We start from the raw sequence: 17381 nt of genomic DNA, 5'->3' as shown, positions 1-17381 counted from the left end.
AGTAGGAACTGGCCAGAGAGTTTCACAAAGCTGGGTAACCAAAGGCAAGAGGGCCCAAGGATGCTGAGGCCTTGCCCCTAAGAGCCAAGGACCCTCCCTGTATCTACAGCGTGTTAAAGGAGAAAACCTGACTCCTCACAAACACCTTCAAGTGCATGGATAGGTCACTTACCAGTGGGCTAAACCTGCTTCCTTTCATAGCACCCTATGAGGCCAGGAGACCCTAGAAAGAAGCAGGACAGAATTGGTTAGGGGATCTGATAGCTGGTTACCGGAGCAACTGTGTCCATCTGTCCTGACCCTAGGAGCAGCAACTGCAAATGTAGCTGTGTGTGAACTGGGCGTGCTCTTTAGGAACAATATCCAACTACGTTTAGGTTCATGTGTGTGTGCGCGCGCACGTGCATTTGCACATGTGGTGTTGCCAGTATGCTTGCTTTGCCTATGTGTAGAGGTGGGAGATCAAGGTCTGTTGTCTTCTGTAGTCACTATCCGTGCATGCATGTGTATGCATGTGGGCACACCCAAGGAGGCAAGAAGAATACATCCCTAAAGCTAAACTTGTAGCCATCCAGTCTAGGTGCTAGGAACTGAACTCTGGGTCCTCTGCAAAAGCAACAAACAGTTTTGAGTTGGTTATGGTTCAAACCTCTGATGCCAGCATTTGGAAGGCAGAAGCAGGCAGGAGTTCAAAGTCAGCCTCAGCTACCCAAGAAATTCAAAGCTAGCCTGGGTTACAATGAGAACTTGCTACAAAAAAAAAAAAAATAATGTTATCGAAAATGTTATATTAAATGAGTTGTACAAAAAAATCAGTATGGGTGCCACATATTCATAGAGATTCCCACCTTCATCTTGTTCTCATCATTTTTCATCCGATATTTGCGCTTGTCCGTTTGGTTAGATCCAGGCGAACCTGGGAAGGGCAGAGTATAATTCCTTAAAATTCTCAAAATCTGAAATGCATGCTAGACATGTTTTTGCTCAAATCTGTCAATCAATTAAGAAGGAAGCGATGTGATAGAAACTAGATTTTTATGTACAGATTTGCCTTGGGAAATTGGATTATAGGATGATTCATTCAATAAACTCTCAAGTCTCAAAATAAGAAAATAAATAAACAAAAGCACTTGCCATCTGGCCAGACATCTGCTCACATACCATCAGCAAGGGGCTGATGCCCACATCGTGTTCCTGAACCTGACACCGGGTACAGAGAGCCCTTCAAGGAGGGATTTTGTGCTCAAAAAGAGGTCAGCGTTTAATATCTTCCACGAACAAACACCATGATGTGGACACTGTCCCTTGGGGCCTCTTGGAACAGCTGTGGCAGTCCTGCCCAGGCTTCTCCTGTGAAAAAGACAGCTGGTGAGGTATTGTGCCCAGAGAATATTCTACCCTCAAAGATGGAAGGCTCCCTCTGGGCCTATACGTACCTGGGATGTAGGGGTGAGTAGCAGCACTTAGAAGCCTGCCAATAAAGCACAAAGCTAAATGTGAAATGGAACCGAACAAGTCAGATTACCTTGGATGACAACCAGAGGCGTTTCTGGCCAGGTGTCCTTTGCATTCCTTGGGTGAATCCAAGACAAACTCCCCTCCAGAAGTTTGTGGGCCTAGGGGCCTTGGGCTGGGTGGCAGGTGTCACAGATATAATGTATGGCGTGCTCACTGCTCCACCAGCACCGAGGCCAGTACCCACTAGATGGAAAGGGATTTTTCAACCTAAGAAAATGGGTTGACCATGCTTGTTCCATGCCCTATAGCCTTTCTCCATGGGTATAAAGGGCGAGTTGTTGCTTTTCCAAAGGTGTTTCCATCTTTTATAGGCAGAAGCCAAAATACAGGTAATGCCACAGCCCAAGGGCATCACTGAGCCAGTAGAGACTAAGTGTGTGGCTAATACTGGTACCTCTTTGATGGAGTTAGCACTGGGTTTTGATGCGCTATGGTTGTTGAGCCACCTAAGTATAAACAAACCTTTTATTCCAACTTGAGCAAAGAAAGAAATAGCTTGTATCCTAGCAAAGGGTTGCCCAAGAGTCATCCCATATCTTATACTGGCTCAGCTTCAGAAACCCTCCAGGGAGATGGATGGATGAAGTGTTCTCACACTCTCTGGAAGTATCCTCTCTCCCACTCTCACAAGAGAGCCGCCAAAGGGCCCTGCTCAAACAGCCACACTCAAAGGCAATTTTGATGCCATGAGTAGGCTACCAGAGAATGTTAGCCATAAAGAGAAGCTCACTAGGGAAAAGGGGTCCGAAGTGCCTTATATCCACCACTCTAGAGGGCAGCTTAGAGGGGTACTAATGTCAGAGATAAGAGACAGGCAGCAGTGGCTGATGACAGCTTGCTGTTTCCTGGTCCCGAATGTAGCCAGCACCCACCAGCCCTCAAGGCCTGGCTAATGGCATCAAAGAGCACAGCCTGTAGACATGGCAGGATGCTGGTAAAGAGCTGCTCTGGGGCCCCGGCTTTTCTAGAGTCATAGTGTATGTGACATTCACCAACTGACATGTCTTCGTAAAGACACCTGCAGCTGACATCTCGACACATGTCTCCAGAAGGAATTGGTGGTTTGGCTTGCATTGGCTGTTTGATTAAACTGCTGTTGTGTGGATTTTATAATTTTCTGGGCTTCTCTTATCTGAACTTCATCCTACAACAGAGCCTAGAAGCATGTTTCCTGGTTTTCCTTACTGACTGTGCCTGTCCCAGGAGGTGGGCATTCTGGACCTAACAATGCACAGAGCTAAGAGGGGCAGGGGAAATTGTGCTTCTTTGAGGTAAATGCCCCTGTGCACATGGTGACCCAAACCCCCTGGACTCCTGTCCTCCCTCTGGTCCATGGGGAGCTCTCCAAGGTGAGATTTGATATCGAAAAAGAAGTGCACCATGTTTGTTTCGTCACAAATAAAAGCGAAAAATAACATGGGCAACTTCTTTTCAGGTACCACGGCTGAGCTCTTGCTTGTTCCAGCAGTGTGCCTGAGTGTGAAGGGATGCTGAGGGACAGGCGGAAGGAAGGGATGGTGGGTGAGGCAGATACTTGGCTGGGAGGGGGAGAGGGATGGGGGTCCTGAGGCAAGAGGAGTGGCTCAGTACTCATCACTGCCATAACAATCCAGCCCAAACCCCCTCTACCTCAGGATCTCAGGAAGTCCTGGGATGAAGACTGAAGATTCTGAGATGTTGGCTACCATCCTTGTCAGTCATTCTGAAGTGTCACTCAGGGGAAATGGGAGGGTGCCAAACTCCAAGACAGAATCTCCTCTCTCAGTTCCAGGATAACAGAGCTGAGGGAAAAAAAAATTGAAGAACTAGGTGGCAAAATCCAGGGCAGCCTAAACCAGCTGTGAGTGCCTGGTGCTGTTCTGACTCCAGGTCGCCCCACAAAGGTCTGAGGTCCCCCGTCTCCTGCACCCAGAAGTGACTTGTGATATAGACAAATACAACAAAGAGCTCACAGAGTACTGGGAAGCAGCAGACCAGGTTGAAATGGGAGGCTCCAGGATTCTGAGCGTGTGAGATGTCTGGGGATGCAATGCCCGTTCATCATCTTGCAGCTGTCCTGAACGGGACATATGACCGACCCTTCCCTGAAAACAAAACACATTGATTAGTGTGTGTTACCGCTCCTGGAAGGTTACAACGCTACAGCAATATATCTGAACCACAAAGGAAAGTGATTTGGTACCAACTACCTACCTTAGACTGGACAATGGGGATAATGAGCAATAGAACACACCATCCAAAGAATGCCAGTTACATCCATTGACAGGCCACTCAACAAGGAGCCATCCATTCCTCTCATAGTAAGGAGAGGCCCACCTCAAGCTGACTTACAAAGGAGGCATCCAGGCTAATATAACTTAAAGGTACAGTGACGTGTTGAGCTTCAAGGAGTTTCGGGTGCAGGTCCCAGATTGCACTGTTACTCAAATGTCCCATGGTTCCTCCATGACAGGCACTTCCCCCTCTGTCTAAACAGCCCTGGGTACTGTCTTCTTGAATTCTAGCTGGCCTTCAAACTCAGGGAACATTGAGATCCACTCAGACATCTCTCACAGAAATGAAGACCCATTCCCCTCCCAGAAGTCTCAGTGAACATCCCCCTGTGGGCTAAGGTCTCATCTAGGAATCAGTATGTCTGGTCAACTGGTTCCTTTGACACTGTGTTGAGGAGGAGGGAGAAGGGAGGAGGGAGGAGGGAGGAGGGAGGAGGGGCCAACCAACCCAAACCCATTCTCGTTAAGAAAGGTCAGAGGACCATTCAAGAAGGGAGATAAACCCTCAACCCAGGCTCACTACATAGACTACCTTCCTAGACTAACATGGCTTCCCTGAAGTTTACAGTAAGTAGTTGAACCCCCGAAGTCTTCAACGTAGAATAGGATGCTGAAAAAGAAGTGCACCGCGAATGTTTCGTCACATATAAAGCGAAAAACACGCGGGCAACTTCTCATTAAGCACCGCACGTCAGCAGGCATGGAACCCTGTGGCTTGTGTACCGCTGTCGTCACTTCCTGTGCGTGAGCAGGCGATCACGCTGCAGCCCCGCTGTACCTAGGGGGCTCTCACAGCTGTGCCCGCTCCACGCAGGCAGAATCAGGATCTTGTAGACAGGCTTTGGATTGGTCATCCTTTGGGGAGGTCTTTGGAGTCTCCTCAAACATCAGAGAATGATGATACAATAATCCTGACTTTGCTTCCCAAAGTACAGCTCTGGATCCATGACGAGAGAGGAGGCGGGTCGGTCCCGTGACCTCTCAGTTGAGGTCAACACCCATCTGCTAGAGGGGAGGACATCAACCTATGTACCATGGAGGAGGCCCTGAGGCAAAGAGGTTCTCGTGAAATGGGAAACAAAAAGATATCTGAGCCTTTGTCAGAACCAGACAATGTCTCCTGGACAAAAATATATGTAAGTGGCATGTGGTGTTCTGAGAACAAATTCTGTTGACCCTCCACTTGCCGGGAAATGGAACATTGAGGTAAAAAAAAAAAGAATATGAATAAAGATAGACTTCTTAGGTATTCCTGGTAAATAGTTGGTTGCCTATGCCTATAGACATGTTCTCTCCCGCATGATATCATGGGTACAGGGCACCTCCCCACCCTTCATTGGTTTGACCAATGAAACAAGAGCAGAATCACAGTAGTCCCTAATCTCAGTCTGAGAGTTCCTACTTACTTTCTGTGTCTCTGCCATGGCTGTAAGAACCACTTGCCAGGAGCCTGGAGGAGGGGCAAGGAAGCCACCTTCATCCCCAGGGTAGCGATACATCAGGAGGTCGTCCTAGGTATGGAAGGCATACTCAGCATGAGTAAAGAAGGACACACATGAAAATACAATATATTCTTTCAGACAGAACACCATGACATACCTTTTCCATTGATGAGGACTCTGGTGTCCTTCCCTAAGGAGATGTCATATCTGAAATATATCTCCTAGGCAGATACTTGTGCTGGGAAGCAGCCAATGATTTGAATCCTTAGAAGACAAGCAAAATTGAACAGACATGGAGATGAGCAAGAACAACGAACCCTATGCCATAAGTGACAGATGTGGGCTTGATGCTGGGCTAGGGAGACCTGTCACTCACCCACCAGGAGAAATGTGCCCCTACTTGGGATATAGCTTCACATTCAGGGGATCCTCCAGGATGGCGTTGTTTACTGCAAAGATACAGAATCATAAAATGCCAGTCACGCCCATGGTAAGCCCCCCCCACCCAACACACATACACTCTTGAACACATGTATGTACACACACAAGCAGAAAAAGGATCCCCCTTGAAAGCTAACACTGCTTGAAATATTTTAGTTTTACGCTGGCCTCAACCCCACCAACATCTTCTTCATAGCTGCTGTGTACACCAAGGTGTCTTCCCACAGATGGTCTGGGTGTTGGTGGATAGTAAAACAGGTGACCTACAGCATAAATGAAGTGTACGTCACCGGTCTACCATCCACACAGCTACCCTGAGAACAGTGGGCACCATTGTCCCTTCAGTCACGATGCTGGCACGTCCTTATAGCTACTGTGAGGAGGACCTTGCTGAAAAGCCATCGCACACCAAGAGTCACCTCACAGTCCAAAGCCATAGGGAGTAGCCTCAGGCCACCACAGGGACCCTGTCCCTTCTTCAAATGACTTTCCTTCCAGGGCTGAGTCCTGATGCCATACCCTCATGTCCCATGTCCCATAGTCCAGGGAACAGCAGTCCAGGTCCCTTCCCTGAAGGCATCATCAGGGACAGGGAGTGCCCCCAGGGTGGGATTTGATACTAAAAAAGAGGTTTCCCGTGTATGTTTCATCATAAATAAAGAGAAGACAACACGGACAACCTCTCCTTCAAGTATCAATTAGCATTGGTCAGAAAGCAAACAAAGGCAGCTGGAAAGTGCCAGGTGCCTTGTCAGGAGGATCTGCCTTAAGTGTCTGCTTCCGTGGGCCCCAGAGAGCAACCAAAACCCCTTTGCAATTTGACAGTTCACAGAATTGCCTGAGAATATTTCCCAACAACACAGACCAACTTGCATTCCTTATCTCTCCAGGTTTAGGGGGAGGGGTCACTGAAGGGAACCAGGGACCCCAGAAATTGTGCCTCAGGAGATACCAGGGGAATAGTAGCTCTCAACTTCAACAAGAACAGTACATTGGGGGTGTTCAGGAATGAGCCTCGGATTCTGGTTCCAAGAGGTAGGTGGGTGATGAGAAGCGACCCAACCCTCTGGCTGTGAGTCTGGGTAGTTTCCAGGGAAGGTAAGATTCTAAAAGCAGACACATTATAAAGTTAGTAGGAAGGTGAGTGTGTGCCAGCACATGTGGCAGTATAAAGAAGCAGCAGGCAGGGGCAGGCAGGTCCACCCCCTAGGCAAGTGGTTCTCAACCTTCCTAGTACTGTGACCCTTTAATACACTTCCTCATGTTGGTTAATCCCCAATTGTAAAATTATTTTCAATGTTACTTCATAACTGTGATTTTGCTACTGTTATAAATCATAATGTAGATATCTGATATGAAATGCCTATGAAAAGGGCTCATGATTTGCAGATGAGAATTGCTGTCCTACCTGGAACCCCACAGAAAGCTCTACTGCTGATGACAACCCTGGGTGGAGTTAAGGTCTAAGAACAGATTTCATATCTTTTGTTTGTTTGTTTTGTTTTGTTTTGTTTTGTTTTGTTTTGTTTTGTTTTGTTTTGTTTTGAGACAGGGTTTCTCTATATAGCCCTGGCTGTCCTGGAACTCACTTTGTACACCAAGCTGGCCTCGAACTCAGAAATCCATCTACCTCTGCTTCCCAAGTGCTAGTATTAAAGGTGTGCGCCACCACTGCCCAGCTCCAGATTTCATATCTTAAAGCTCACTGGGCAAATGTGTGTGCCAATTTCAGGTTTGCTTTCCTACTGCTAGAACACTGCTGATTCCAAGTCTCTTATTACAAGGATGTGGGTGGGTGTGAATAGCATGGATCTAGGTACCATCCGACACAGTGGGTGTTCTGTACAATAGACAGTCCTATGGCAGGGGTTGGCTGATTAAAAGCCCATCACCGTGCCTCCAAAGCATGCTGGACATGTGTGTGGGGTGGCTGTGTCTAACCTGTTAGAAGCAAAGTGGGTGCAACCTACCTGTGATGACCTGGGGTAGAGTTGTCTCGGTGGCTGCCATCTTCCCCAACTTTGGAACACCATATTGGTTGAGAAGTCTCCTAAGAATGGACAAGATACTGAAGGTTAGAAGCACAGGCAACAGAAATCTGATGTATGGGATGGGTTTTGTCCGCCACTCACTTGTTCATAAATATTAGTCTGTCCTCAGCTGAGGCTGAGGTATGGACCAGAAGGCCTCCATAGTTTGTTCTGATGGGAAGAGAGGTTGACCAAATGTGTTTCAAACACAGAAACCCCTCTTCCACACCCTCAGGTAACAACAACAATGACACCTTCCCAAACTGGACCTTCAGACCTGGCAGGCCTGGGAGGGTTAAGAGGACAAAGGACACCATTCAGAACGATAATCCACTCGCTGGCTTTGTGGAGAACCAGTTATTCCTGTCCCCTGGCTGGATGTTGACAGGACCATCCTTCCCTAGGACTGGGATCTGGACCACGAAGCCTCCAAGATGGGATTTGATACTGAAAAAAAGGTTAGCTGGGTGTGTTTCATTCTCATCAAAGAAACAGAGACCCAGAAAACCTCTCTTCCAGTACCAGAAGCGAACACTGACAAGACTACCTCGGTACTTCCCCAACGTGACCTTCAGACCTGGCAGGCCTGTTGAATGCAGGGTTGCACACTGGATGTTAGTCAAAAGTGCTCAAGCAAGCCATTAGTTGATATATATCTGACAGCCATCTCATCACATGCCCCAGTACAGCAGACCTCCATGGCATGATCCTGAAATTATGTCACAACCAGAGAGCAGTGGCGCAGTAGAGACTGGCTATAGGACTTGCCACCGTTTTAGGTAACCACAGAAAGGCACAGATGCCCCCAAACCAAAGATGATTCCTCCCACAGATTTAGCATGCAAGTGTGCTAAGGTGACCTGCGACCTGTGCCATATATAAATGGCATACACACACTCTGGTCATGTCTGACAACATGGTATGTTTCTTGAACTTGGATGGCCCCATATCAAGGAAGGCATCCAAGTATAGAGACAGCATTGGAAGCCCATCCATTACTACCATAGCAGGCACATATGTTGCAAGTACTGAGGATGCTGTCTCCAAGTCTAATAGCATACAGCTGGCTTATTGCCTCTGTCCCCAAAAGTTGAGATCTCTTCCAGGAAGTTCTCCAAGGGAAGGTTAGATACTGAGGGTTAGTGGACCAGGTCACAAACGGCACAAATATAGCGTGTGCTCTCTGGTCAACCACCTCATGCACCCACACGTGTGTCACATGTCGATGCCACTTTCCTGGTCTGCAAGTCACCCTGCCCACGAAGCTGCCAAGCCAGAGAAGTTTGCTGAGAAGAAGGCTGCCACATAGGAGTTATTGTCAGACACAAGAAAAGACAAACCCGCTGGCTGGGTTGCACTAGCACACACACTTAGTGTCCCCACCCCACAGCTGGTGTTAGCTCCAGGAAAGCTCGCAAGGCGGGATTAGATACCGCAAAGAGGTCGACCGTGTAATGTGCGCCATAAATGAAGCGAACGCGCCACGGACCACCTCTCTCCAAGTACCAAGCAGCAGCAGTAGGGAGACCGGGACACTGGCTCTTCCTCAAAGCAGATGTCACCTCCTGGAAGTCTTCCAAGGCGAGATGTGATATTGAGAAGAAGTAGACCATGTGTCCTACGTCATAAATAAAGCGTACACACCATGGTCAACCGCATCTTCAAATACCTTGAGGTAACGCTGGCTGATTCCAGCTCGCTTTACTTAATTTGGTGTTACCTCCAAAAAGCCCTCTCAATGAGTGTCACAAACTACCAGCAATCGGCATGTGTGGCAATGGCCACAAACTCATGTTTAATGCCACTATGACTTCCAGGATGCCCTGTAAGGCTGGGCTGGGTGCCAAATATTGGCTTTGGATCAAATGACCAGGGTCGCAGGTAATGAACATGGCCTGTAGCCAAGCACTGGGTAATCTGTGTTGGATAGGGTCTGCTGCCTGAGCCCTACTCTCAATTGGTATGGCTTTCAGAAAGCCCCTGGTGACTGGCTGATGCAGAGATGTGGTGGACCATGCTGTACATGCTGGAAGTAACGCACACACTCGACAGTCTACCATCTCCCCAAGTACTGTGCTGAAGCCAGGACAGGATATCTCCCATGAAGTTGGCTCGGCCTCTGGAAAACCCTCACGAATGACTTTGATAACGAGAAGATGTGGACCATACTACATACGACACAGAAGTAGCGCATGTTCTATGGTCAACCATCTTTTCAGGTACCATGGAGAGAGGGTGGTGCAGGAGCTGGCTTCTTTCCTCATGATTATCACCTCCAGGAAACCCTAGATGCAATGTTGAAAAGAGACCACCATGCATTGTCTGCTGCAGATGCGGAGAATATAGCAAAGAGAAGTTTGCAAGGACGCAAAGAGAAGACCCCGTAACTAGCGCTGTGTCTTTAAGGAAATATTGCCCACAGGAAGCCCCCAAGGCGCATTCACTATTATGGGAAGGTGGACCAAATTAACATGCGCTGTAAGTAAAGCAAGAAGCATGGTCAACCTCTACCCCAAGGCATTTGTCCTTCTGCCTTGTCCCCCCAAGGTTAATGGGGCCTCTTTGGAAACCTTCAGAGCTGAAGTTGATATTGAAAAGAGTAGGCCAGGTTACAAACGGTGTTAATAATACACATGCAGTTTGCTTGATCCCTCTTCAGGTACCGTGAGGTCATTGCTGATGCAAGAACCAGAGCCCTGTCTCTGAGGCTGGCAGCATCTTCAGCAAGTTCTCCAAGGCTGGGCTGGAGGTAAGAAGAAGTGAGCCAAGAAGCAACTTTGATCTGTAAGCACACATGGAGGAGCCAGGCTGGGTCATCTTCCTCTAGAAGGCAAGACTTGATATGGAAAAAAGATACTGTACACGAAGCATCAGTGGAAACAGGGACTGTGTCTTCATGCATGTCTTTGCGCTGTATCATGTAGCCCTAGCTGCCCTTCTATGGGCATAATGTCTTGAAGGCATCTGATGATATAGCTTTGCAGATGATGAAAGAACGCAGCATCCTTTGATGATGAGCATCTGTGGAGCTAATTGCCACTTTTTCAAGTCCTGTGGAGGGAGGGGGCATGCCCAGTTGGGATGTAGGACACCTTCCTGGAGGTTGTCATCATCCTTGAAGAAGCCCTTAGGGGCTGTACTGAAGCTGACAGGAACACCTTGCCACATGAATTAACAGAGAAAGCACACAAAAAGCAGAGGGATGTTTGGCCAAGCAGCCCGATGTAGAGAGCAAGCCAAAACAACGTCTCTTCTCTCACTTCAGGCTTGCTCCAGGATGGTATGGACTGGATGGCTGGGCTGGATACCAAGAAGCGGTTTACCGTCCCACATACATACTCAAAATGTATGTGGGACGGTAAACCATTTCTTCAAGTACCGCGTGACAGCAGGGACAGCTGTAAGAAGGTTCATGTCTGCCAGGTTGTCTCAGGACACCTCTTCAGGGATGGTGTTGAGAAGAAGCAGGTCATGGAGTCTACTAACCAAGAGTTGCCTAGACACCCATGTAACTGAGGTCACGAAGAGCACTGATCCCAGAAAGCTTTGTGGTCTCCTCCCCAGAGATGGCAAGAGTTCCCAAGGCAGAGCTCAGCAGAGGAAGAGGGAGATTATGTCATTATCCATCATGCAGAAAGAACACATGCCATATTGAAAACCATCTCTTCCAGCATCATGGAGAAGCCCTGATGATGAGTCTACTGGCGTCTCCCCGAAGACAGCATCTTCTCCAGGGGCCTCGGGGATGGATTTGATACTGAGGGTTAGTGGACCGTGTTACATACGTCACAGATAAAGCGTACGCTATACGGTCTACTATCTCTCCAAGTACCACACAGAGACGCCGAGGACAAAGGCTGAGGGCACGTCCAGGAAGCCCTCTGGGCCATTGAGCTGGTGGAATCTTGAGTCTGGCTGGGCACAAAGCATGCATCATGCGGCAGGCACACAAAAGCCAAGAGTCTCATCTTCATGTCAGATTTGACACCAGCAACTCATCCCCAAAATCGGCAGCTCTTCCAAAAAGCTCATAAAGGTTGCAGACAAACGATGCTGTGGGGGGTTACTACTCCACAAATGCTGCTGAAGTGCCTACCGGGTGCTGAAGGAATGGGCACTCAGGGACAGTAGGCATAAGGGCATGCACGGCAGGGGGCTAATGTGCAGGAGTGGTGACAAATTAGGAAAGCCAAATATCCTGTATGCAATAAAAAACAAAGATGACCTGGCTAGTTAAAGCAGGCCAAGCACATGGATCAGGGCATTGGAAGCCCTGCCCTATCTCCTTGTGAGACCAAATCATAACCATAGGAAAAGGGTGCCACCAGAAAAAAAAGACAATGGCACATCTGTTCCAATCAAAGGCAGTTCCAGGAGCCCTTCTAAGGCATAGTGAACTTAAAAAAAAAAAAAAAGTATTATTTGGGTCAACCATCTCCCTAAACTCAAAACTACTATTTCATCCCCACTTGGCACTGCCACTAAAAACCCGACTGAGGCTGGACTTGAACTTGAGAAGAGGTAGATGTTAGCACAAAATGACAGCTTCATCAGGCAAAGGAAGCAATTCCTCAATGCTCAGAGCAGGGTAGATGCTAAACAGGTAGGTCTCCCTTGAGGGAGAATGGGCTCCACAAAGCCTCCAGAGCTGGCTGGTTTGGAGATGTCCCATAGACATCTCATGCATTTCACATGGAAAGACCATGTCTTCGGTTCCTAGGACTCAAGCTCCCAAAAGTCTCTTAGAGGGCTCACTGGGGGCCCAGAAGATGGTGGTCTTGCTGTAGATCAGATATCAGCCATAGCAACTGAAAGTACACGGAGCGGGTGAGGATGAACCGATTCTCTTCCTCGCTGTTGGTAACACCTCCGGGGTGCCCTCCGAGGATGGATTGGATACTGAGAGTTAGTGGACCATGTTACATAGGTCAAAAACATAACGCCTACGTTCCATAGTCTACCATCTCTTCAGGAACCATGGAACGGTGTTGACCCCTAGAAACCTGGGCCTTGTCCCTGAAGCTGGCGTCACTTCCAGAAAGCTTTTCTGAGGCCTGATTTGGCAGTGGGAAGCAGATGTGGTGAACAACACACCCTCCTTGAATGGTTGCACGGTGCTGAAAGAGAGGCGGCACCTCCCCCCTGATGTAGTACATTACCAGATGAAGGCCACACCAACTTGGGAAAATGAACCACTGTGCTGACTATATTCTGACCTTTTTGATCTTAGTCTTGGTCCAACTGAAGGCCAATGGTCAGCTTGTCTCAACAAAGGGGACACCACAATGGCACAGATCACCATGTGAAAGACTGCTAGTTGGTACCCACCATGCACCACACATGTAGACACAAACTCAAGGCTCAGAGGACAAGTACTTCCCAGGTTCATAGTGAGAACACTCCCCTCTGATGGTACCTGTCTATATAACACCCCCATAATGGGTATAAAACTATGAGACTTAATAGTCTCCAGGGAAGGCCAGGGGAGGTTCCTGGGTATGAGCATCTATCAAGGACTTAGAGACCAGTGTCTACTGGGCCACATCCCTGCATGCTACCTCTGAATGGTCCTCAGGTCGTCTTCAGTTTATTTCCCATTTCCAAATGGGTGAGTCAATTCTAAACCCCATGTGGTGCTTTGCTCAGTCCATACCTTCATACTGGCCAGAGCATCGTTGCTTATATCATTCTCAAATCAAACAACTGGCTGCCTCTCCGAAAATTCTGTATTACCCCATCAAGTAGCTGCCTAGCCTGCCCCAACCAGCCTTATGCCATAGACCTATGCCTCTCTTCTAGCCCAATGACTTTCCATGGGTTCTGTCTTGACCATGAAACATCTGCAGGGCATGCAGTCAGAGCAAAGAGACACCATGCTATGCCTTCCAGTAGACTACAAATTAGCAGGGAAAACTCCCATGAAAATGAATTCTATAGAAGATGGGCTTCAAGAGGCAAAGGCTGAAGAGGTCCAAAGGAACAAAAGTGTATTTGCAAGATCTGGGAGACTTCTCCCAAGTTTTGAGGAGAGGAGGAAGAAAGAAAGGATTCAGAGAGTAAGGGCAGATGAGAGTAAGCAGTGGCCTGAGTGAAGAGAGGAGAGGAGAGGAGAGGAGGGGAGGGGAAGGGAGGGGAGGGGAGGCCTGAGTCAGAGTGGGGATTGAGGAGCCCATCATGCAGCCCAGAGCATTTCTGTGATGTGGATGAAGCAGGTGGAACCAGAAGTAAACCTGGTGGAGCACAGGTCATACAAGGCTTTCTCACAATGGTGAAAGTCCTTGAACTTTACCTTGGGACCAAAGGGAAGATATTCCCAGTTGGTAAAGGTCATAGTGAGTTGCATTTTGGTAGCAAGCACAGGTGCAAAGAGCAAGAGCTCAAGAGGGAAAATGAAAACCAGGTAGCAAAGAGGTCACAGACATGGAGCAGAGAGGACAGGGTTGAGATCCCAGGAGGAAAAGCCAGGGTATCCCAGTGTATCCCAGTGTAGGTGTGGGGTGGCAGGTGGTAATTAAGTGTTCAGAGAAATGCATACACACATACATACACACACACACACACATACACACACACACACACACACACACACACACACACACACACACGGGGAGAGAGACAGAGAGAGATAGAGACACAGAGAGAGACAGAGACACAGGCAGTAGTATCAGGTTGAGATTAACTTCACAGTGGGTAGAGCCTGTGGCACAGGTGAGCGTTCAGTAGAGAGTCTGCTCCCATGCACAGGGGTCCATTTAATGGGAATGGTGGCAGGGAGCCAAATATGTGAGTTCTGCAAAGCTGCCAAGAGGGAAGGGAGCTGAAACAGGTTGTTGAAAGATCTAAGCATGAAGGCACTCACTAGAGTACTGTAAAAAGTGAAGGGTGGTTGACACCAGAATAGAGAACTGTGTAAGATTCTAGAAGAGATAGAGGGTGGGGTAGAAGCTCAGAGCCCCATGCCATTGGGGTGGGGGAGGCACAAAGTACTCCAAGAAACAAGGGAACAAGGGGATGAGGCTGAGGTAGGGAGTACCTGTTCAGAAAGCATTAGAGGATACGTCACTGGCATCTTCCTCTTGTTTTAGGGACAGAAAGTGCATCTATGGTCCTCAGATCTGCAATCCTGTGCTAAGCACAGAGTACACACGCATGCCACAGTGTAAGATGAAAGGAAGAGCGAATGCCAAATGACGAAGCCAGACTCTCGAGAGTACCTGGAGAGCTGAGCTTTCTGCCTACAGCCCTATACCCTGGAGCCAGCTTGGTCTGAAACATCTCCATCCAGTCTGGCTTTTCTCATCTCCACGGCTCTGTCTCTCATCTATCTCTCTTCTTCTGTTCCCCCAGGTACTCCCCTCCCCTAAGAATCCACTTTGACACATGGTCACTGGCTTGAGTTTTGTCCTCATGTGCAGATTCTCACTCAGTCTCTGTAGATTCTCAACATGAGAGTACACATATCTAACTAATGTCAAAGTGGCTGGATCCGTGCTCCCATCTTTCAACATACAATGTAGATGAGTAAGAAATGTGAGAGATGGAGAAGAAATCAGGACATTTGCAAGGGCAGCACAGGATCTAGACTAAAAACAGAAAGGAGGAAGCCCAGCCCCTGCAATAGGGCCAAGCCTCAGAAGGCAGAGAACCATTCATTCACATCTCCCCAAAAGCACCCAAAGCACAGGGGTGAAGAAAGGCAAGTGGAAAAGCAAAGCCCCATAGGACCCCATCACGGAGAGACATGATGGGAGGGGAGGATGGCACTGGATCATCATTCCACATGGGAACCAGTCAGACTGACTACATTTTAAAACTAGGAGGAAGTATAGGTTTTGAAGATGTCTATAAGCCCACATAGACTCTGGAAGTTGGCTGACTGCTTTCCAAATCAGCAGAGCAAAAGAAAATAAAAATGCGGTTTCGGTGGTATAACAAAAGATAGCAGATGGAAAGCAGACAAAGGGAAAGAAGCAGAATTAAAAAAAAAAAAAACAAAAAAAAAAAAACCAACCTCAAACATGACACTCAAAGAAAAAATGTAAATGGGTTATACACCCTCAAAGAGAAAGGATTTTTCAATTTGGGTCAAAAGTCTCAAATCTAAACTATATGTTGTCAATTTAAGACAGATTATAAATAAACTTTAAAAACTGCAAAGCCAAGAGATGGCCCAGAAAAAAAGGAAAGGCCTCCATTTTCCTGCATTCAATTCTGAGGCAGCCCACACAGCATGCATCTCAAACACTAGGCAATTTAGACAGCAGTTGACAGCCAGATGCCACTCTCTTCTGAGGACACCCCGGCTTGCCAAACACAGCAATGGGCTCAGTTCGCTCATGCAGTTGATAAAATACCGAAACACAGAGGTTTTCCCAAAGGCTTGGGGAATTGGCTCCCTTTACACTGAGAAGGGTGACCAGCCCCCAGCCCCCAGCCCCCAAGGACATGCCCACTTCCAACCAAAACAGGGTAGCTTTAACCCGGTCTCTTTCAGTTATTACACTGTAGGAGTAACATTTGGTCCAAAGAAAGAGTTTAGCTGTACTTGTAAATGGTTACTTAATCATATTTTGCTTTTTTTTAATAAATTAGTGAAATTGGAAAAATAAAAGGGTTGACAACTGCTGAGAACACCCGTCTTGTAATTTATATGAAATAGATCATTTCAAAAGTTACTGGGTGGATTCAAAATCAGTTTTTGACTTTAATTGGAGACAGTCAATTGTGTGTTTGAAGAACATAATGAAGAAGCATCCTGAGACACCAGAGAGTGTTTGTGGGTTTTGGGAGAGTGAGTCCCGAGAACAAATAACATGTGGGCTTCATTAGATGCTTCCAGAAGAAATTATAGGAAAAAAAGTCACCTGACTTGGAGATGAAACGACCAAGAAAAATGTGCATCTGCAGTTCCATGTGAGGCTGAGACATGGTAAGGAGGACCCCGTTCAGGATTGAGGGGCAGTCCATGAGGGCAACACAGCATTGTCGAGCATCAGACAAGGAAACAGAAGACATCAAAACACGGAAAATGAAAGACCAAATGGTAAACAGACCTCGAATCTAGAGTCAGGGTCATATTTAAACCGAAATTGAGAAAATAAAGAGTGTTCATTTCATTAGTATTGGGTTTTACCACTGCAAGGGCTACATGATATAATAAAAATATTGCAAACTCCTAGAATAAGATTAAAATGCTAGTTATTTATAAGCTTCAAATATATTCTAAGAAAATCCAAAAGGAACAAGTGAAAACTAACTAGATTCGATTTCTTTACATCAAAACCCGGGTCCTATAAAGAAGTAGACATCTTGCTTTAAAGGCCCATGAAACATTTACAAAATTGATTATATTGTACTTTAGAAAGGCATCAATGAATTTCCCCCACACCTAGAATAGAATTTATGTGCACATTCTCTAGTCACAGTAAAATATAATCACATTTGAACAGAGGGCATCAAAGACACAACCCAAATAAAGCAGAAGTGAGATTGAAAGTGAGAGATAATGTTCACATTTCATTGAGGTAACCATCTAAGAACAACAACAAAACAACAACAACAATCATAATTACAGATATTCAAAATTACCAAGAAGACTACACATTGAATCATAGGACTCGAAGTCAAATTTGAATTGAGAGGCAAATTCATACCATGACATAATTTCAATCATCAAA

The sequence above is a fragment of the Mus caroli genome, chromosome 12 (assembly GCF_900094665.2).
Source record: "Mus caroli chromosome 12, CAROLI_EIJ_v1.1, whole genome shotgun sequence".
NCBI lineage: Eukaryota > Metazoa > Chordata > Mammalia > Rodentia > Muridae > Mus > Mus caroli.
The sequence above is the reverse complement of the archived record's forward strand: the minus strand, read 5'-3'. Positions refer to the sequence as shown.